The sequence below is a fragment of the Lontra canadensis genome, unplaced genomic scaffold (assembly GCF_010015895.1).
Source record: "Lontra canadensis isolate GAN:19392208 unplaced genomic scaffold, GSC_riverotter_1.0 scaffold29, whole genome shotgun sequence".
NCBI lineage: Eukaryota > Metazoa > Chordata > Mammalia > Carnivora > Mustelidae > Lontra > Lontra canadensis.
Window position 1 is genome coordinate 10,652,854 of NW_022631023.1, and position 6,657 is coordinate 10,659,510.

General features: G+C 37.9%; 1 protein-coding gene across 2 annotated transcripts in view; it reads right to left on the bottom strand.

Annotated features, from left to right (window-relative positions):
* The window catches only part of MRPS6 (mitochondrial ribosomal protein S6), a 66,906-nt gene that overhangs the window by 34,340 nt on the left and 25,909 nt on the right, over nucleotides 1–6,657 (bottom strand). The gene's annotated exons all lie outside the window — the stretch shown is intronic.

Below are 6,657 nucleotides of genomic sequence, written 5' to 3' on the forward strand. Positions count from 1 at the left end.
TATTTATTCATTCTTGATAAACTGGGACTATTCGGGTAAAGAAAGCAAGGGGTAAGACCAGGGCAATATGGAGTGCGAGAAAACACATTTTCTTCTGCACATACATTCTGATTTCACCTAATCTAACCATGAAGCAGGGAATGGGACAGGTAAAAGAATCCTTTGGACTCTCATAAACGCTGTGACAAGCAAAGTAGCTCATTTGGCAGATATGTCTCAGATTTAGTTTGATGCTCAGAACACTTGGATCGAATTCTGCTCTACTGAAATGAAGTGCAGTAAAGCACATGAAAAAATAAAGATACATTCACCTCTTACAAACCTACACAAAGATTAAAGACAAGTAGTATTTGCCCTGTTAAAATGTGAAATTTCTCCATGTTTTCAGGGAACTACTGATAGCAGGTAAAATCTAAAGATTTAAGATAAAATAATAATAATAATAATAACAACAACAACAACACCAATGGCTCTACAGCTTAAAGCAAAAGTTTGTCAAACTCTTCCACCCACCAAAAGCCTAGAAGTCTGTCTCTGTTTTAGTTCCAGATTGTAGGAAAGAACCCATAGACCCCATTTTTGCTAGTAACCCCGAAATACAATTGCAACATTCTTGATATTTGTCTTTTCTCCCTCTACCAAAGTAGTACAAACTTACTCAGATTATTATATTTTAAATCACTTATCATTTAGGACCACAACTCAGGATACCTCATTGTCTAGGGCTTTCAATACTGTGGTCCTCCACAACTCCTGAGACGAACATCTGGTGGGCTGTACAACTGGCACTTGCGGGATACTGAGAAATACTGTTAGTCTTGTGCTTTCTACATGTGGAGATACACACCTGCATGAACATGATTTGTGCTTTCTATGGACTTTTACTTTAAGCTTTTCACCTATCATGGAATGTGAAACTGCTGTCACATGTATGTTCTCAGATATGCCTATCAAACCTACACTGGAAAAACAATAGTTAAAATATATTCAGAGAATTAATAAGTAACCTTATAGTTTCAATTAAGGATATAAAACAAATATAGATGAATAAATAACATTTAAACTGCAACAGGAATTAGAGCTACCTGGTTTCCTTGAACCTAAACAAAGGCTGCATATAAAGTATGTAAATATAAATGTATTTTTCTGTATTTCCTCAACTAGTTGTAACAAAATTTAAAAAGAGGAATTGTAACAAATAAGTATATTCTATCAAGAAAGGGAAATGTGTAAACTAGCAGAGTCAATATTGGCAACCAGAAGGCACTAATCAAAACACATAAATTTCAGAAGCTGATTATATTACGAAATACCCTATATATTGGCCTTCGCCGGCTTGGGATTTCAATAAGAGCAATGAGTTTAATCTCAGTTTCCAACTATTATAACCAAAAAATGAGTTATTAAGGAACATACATTCCACTTACAGAAGTCTAAGCTACAATGATATATTGAAAAATTATCCAGACTAGTTTATCCAAAGGCAATTAAAAAAAAAGTAAACGCTCCTTCCTCCAGCAGTACAAGGTGAATTTACCAAGATAAATATAAGTCTCCAATAAGGTTGTGATTATCTACTGTCGACTTGTGCTGTTGCAGAAATCACTGAAATAATGGATTTCCCTTATTGACAGAGTTCACAGACTGTAAACTATCTTAAACTTGGGGCAGGGGTAGGAGAGGATGGAGTGGCTTCATTATCATGGTCAACAACTGTGATACAGTGCTTTTCTGAGAGCAAAGCCACTGCTCCTACACTAGGAAAAATCTGAGACCACTGTGCTTTTGTCCTGATTTACTCTTCATTTGCTTATGTGTTCTAGCATCCCTCTCTTCCAACATAGCACGAATCCAGGTAACCAAACCACACTGGAAAGTCATTACATACAGTAAGGTTATTGGTTTAAAATCAAAAGCTTCAGATTATGGTCCTCCCCTAAAAAGTAAAGTATGTGAAATAAAGTAACAATATCAAATATCAAACCTTTTTTATTTCTGAGTAAGACAATATATCCATGGTTAAGGCTGTTAGTTACCAGATAAATGGGGTGCTTAACTCAAAACAAAAAAAACTAAATCCGATCTGTTATCAAGGATCCGAGATGGAAAACAGAAACATAAATTATATCAATTTTCACAACATTCCTTTAAAGGTGAATCAGTAGTTTAAAGCCTTATTCCCAGCACTGGAAAGAAGTTTAAATAAACACATTTATAGGACTCCGTGAGTAACGGTGTGGGTCCCAGCGCTGCCAAAGCCTGGAAGTAGTTTGTGTCTCAGCTAAATTCAATTCTAAGAGTGAAAGAAGTTGAATACCTAGTCTTCCAACAGAGGGGAAAGTTTGATAAAAAGCATTCCAATTAAGAGAAATGACTTAATGGAGGAAAAGGGATCTGCAGCCCTGAGTTAAGCCAACCAAGTCTAACCAAGTGTAGTAATCAAAGCTTCTTATATAATCCAGCTTCCTACCTATCGAGCACAAAAGGGCTTCTCTATATGCCGGCTGACTAGTTCCAACTTTTTGCCCTTAAGCACTGCGAGAACAAGGCTTTCTGGCCATGGAGACAAACTCCACCCCTTCAAAGGGACTGGTATGAATCTTAACTATTGCTGCCTCCCTCATTTTTGAAGAAAAGAGTTTTCAGAATACAATAATGATGTATTACCAGGGCTTTCAGGACTAGTGAACACTAGTGAACATTCGTCTGAGAAAATCGTTCTTGAGAATTTAACGGTTTAAGCTAACGGAAATTCAGTATATTTAAATACAACTATAGTTAATGAATCGTCGTTTGGATCCAAGCCTTCGAAGCTGGGGCAAAGCGGCACTTTTGCACATCGTCGCAATAAGCCTGAGCGTGAATTAAGCTGAGAAGAGATCGAAACAGGAATCTGAGAAGAGTGAAAAGAAAGAACAGATGAAGAATCAGAGCAAGGTGAGGGAAGACAAGCAGGGGAAAGACCGGTCTCGGAATGGTGGGTGGGTACACCACGAAGAGGAACGTACCCTATCCGTAAAGTCTGCTCAAGCGAAGTCGACATCAAGATGTCTTAATGCAACTCAACACTTGGTTAATGAGAAATCTTACGAATACGAGCCCAAAAGCATTTTTTCTACTAAAGCATCATTATCAAGTATCGGTCCTTTGAATTTCAAATAGGTTTTAAAAACTCCTGTATCACAATAGTTAACATCAAACCAGGGTTTAAAGGCTGGATCTTGTTACTGGTATCCTAATCTACATGGGGAAAGGTTTAAACTAGCCGATAGCCAAGATGCTTCAAGTTCTAGAATTCACTGAATAGAATTCTATGCCTGCACGTTTTAAGCTCATGTTTGTCCTTTGCCTAACCTGTTAAGTTTGTATCACCCAGGTATTTTTCAGCACCTCATTTAATAGTTTTGGGGTTTTGTTTGTTTTTTTTACTTCTTCGGAAAACTCTGTCCTAAAAAGTCTCTGTGGTCACATAACATAACAGGAATGGTCTACACGTATCTCTCAACCCAAAACAGGGGAATGGCAGTGAGGCGGTCACTACTCCATACCCATGTGGTCCCTTCTAGCCATCACACTGCAGATGAAAACGACACAGCAGAGTAAAAACCGTAAGGAGAGTAAGGAAGCCAAATACTGCCAAGTGGGAACACTGACGGGCCTAACCTTTTAACAGCTAATGATATAGCCAGTCTGGAGGATGGTAAAGAATGAGAACAACCCATAGGCTGCACTAAATGATATTTGAGGAGGAAGGGGAAGATCCATGCACCCTGTAAGTACAGGGAAGAAAAAGCAATGGACTGAAAAATGGAGACACTGAGATGAGACTTTTCAGTACCTCCACTCCCAAGCAGCCTCGGGTTAAAGAACTGAATGACAACCTCCCAATCAATTCTTAAAATGTGAAGTTTCCCATGTGATAGGTCTCTGCTAATTACCTGACATGCTAAGAACTACAGCCCTGGCCAGCCTCTTTGTGCAAAAAGACAATGGGTCCTCTGAGCCAAGTGAAGAGGAAGCCTTGCGAGAGGAGATCTGCAGAATATAGGTCACAGGACACAGGACTGCCACTACTGCTTGCTGCTTCCCTAACCTAAAGAGAAGAGTGATAACCTCACCAGGAAAAGAATGGCCCTGGAAAAAGATTGGCCCAGCTATTTCAAAACCCACTTACTACCTTGGGGCAAAAGAACATAATATTTTTGGACCCAATAATTGTTCTGCATGCCAGAGTACTAAGCTCTGCTCATCGAATCTCAAGACTGAGATTGCTTGAAAGGACAAAACTCTAAGGACTGGGGATACTAATCAGAGAGTATTTTTCTCTACCTTTGAAGACCAATGTCCTCACTTCATTTTGGCTCTTAGGTAACTATTTTAGTCAATTTCATGCTTATTCAATTCTGAACCTTAGCTTGAGCCAGTATAAAAATATATACATATTAATGTCTACAGATGAAATGACATCATTTAGGACCCATTTAGTGTAAAGTATGAACATTTTGCTAGCTTTACACAGACCAGGTATCACTCCATGAACAATCATTCTAATGAAACAAACTGAACAGTGGTCCCTGAATGAAGCTGCAACCAGCAATTCACAAACTTATTCAAGCACATTATCTACTACTGGAGAGCAATAATAAGGGCAAGCTTCAGGGACTTCAGTCTCAACAGAGTGATGTTTATACTGCCAAGAATAAACATCCTAATGGATATGCTAATAGTCATTCCTTATTTACAGACATTAGTACTCTAAACTTGACCTACTGCTATATATACACAAACAGACACAAGATGATGTATTTCATGTATCGTACTAAGACAGCAGCAAAGAGAAGGTTGGGGGGGGGAACCTAATACTTCAAACTCTTAGGGCTCAACATTAAATAAAGGGGGGGGGGACTCACATAAACACCACCTATTAATTTATGCTATAAGAAGCGGTAAGAAGGCTGCCCAGCCAGTGTGTCAATCCTCTTTGCTGAGTTACACAGCAATATGTTCAAAGTCAAAGAAAATTTTAATTCCTACGACTTAATACCAATTTGAAAAATCTAAGGTCCTATTATTTTCCCAAATACCAAACTGTTGTCTCAAAGGAAAAAATAGTTCCTCTGAGAAGAGGACAAACCATGAGTCCAGCTCTGGATACATGGTTTTTCTGTTCTTCCCAATAGACTTTTTGTAACCTTGGACATGTCAGAGCCACAGCCTCCTCCATACAAGAAAAGGATGGTCCCTATTTATTTGGCCCCCAGCTTATAAACTGTAAGAATGAAATTGAGGAAAGAAAACTCTACAAGGCACTCTAAGCTCTCAGAAATCATGCTATTCATACATGAATTATTTTTTCGTCTACAGACTCAGTCCATCAGAAAGCCTCCTGGAGACGGGAAGACATTATGCTACCTGATAAATTTCTAAAATCAATTTTGGACTAATCAAGTCCATCATAATGAAACTCGTTTATAGAATACAAAAAATTTAAAGTCATTAGGACTGAGTTTTGATTCAAAATCTACAAAAGTATCTAAAAAAGTAATACTTTTCTCTAAAGAATACAAGCTTAATAAAATCATGCGATTTAAAAAGTATCAGATTACAGGAAAGTCAAAGAAAGTAGATACACAATTGGTTTCCTTCATAGGTCATGGAGGAAAAAGGACCATGTTGAGGGCACAGACACAGAATTTCGTAATCTGTAGAGCTTTTCTCTAACATCTTTTGTATCCTGTCCTCAAAGAAGGGGAATCAGCCTGTGAAAAAGATTCCCGTCCATGAAGGCTGCAAGGGAGTGCCATGCCATGTGAAGACAGAGGGTCCTATAAGTACACAGGTCCTCCACAAGACATACTACTAAATCCAGAAGTTCTTATTCATGACACCTCTTTAACATGCTATCCACGCTACAGAAAGACTACACTGACAATCTACCAATGGCAAAGCATGCACTCAGTTTTCTGTTACTGATGCCGAGTTTGCACTGGAACCTCCTCATGCTCTAAGTCAAGGTAACTTTTTAAAAATGTTGAGGCTGTGTACAGATGGCAAGTCTTTAAAAAAAAAAAAAAAGAAAAGAAAAAAAAAGTAAATAAGGAAAAAAAAACTTATCAAGGATACAATATGATCTCAGAATTATATTTTCCCTCCAAAAGCTCAGCTTCACTATATCATGATCCAATCAAGCAGGGCAACCCAGCACAAACACAGTGACAGTTTTCTTCAAATTTCTGGACATATCTTCCAACTGAATCCACTTGGAAAAGTGTGTGGCTAAGAAAAAATGTTACCAAATGACAAGAACAAAGAACAAAGCTAGAGAATTAGTGGAGTATGAATAGTCAGTCGCCTGTCGAGCGTAAGTTGCTCAAACACTGCTTGAGGACTGCTAATTCCCAAACTATATAAACATCTTTAACTTGGTCCATAAATTTGGGGATCATCAGCAATGTTTACTTCATTTTCTCCCCTAATCATCTGACAATACAATCATGACATATCTTTTTATCGAGACAGAGTTGGTGGTCATTTGAGTATGGTTCACTTAAACTTCAGTGGAAGTAGAAAAATAAAAAATAAATTAAAAAAAAAAAAAACAAAAACAGGAACTAGAACAAACTTTTTACCAACATTCCACACGCTGGTGGTACAAGA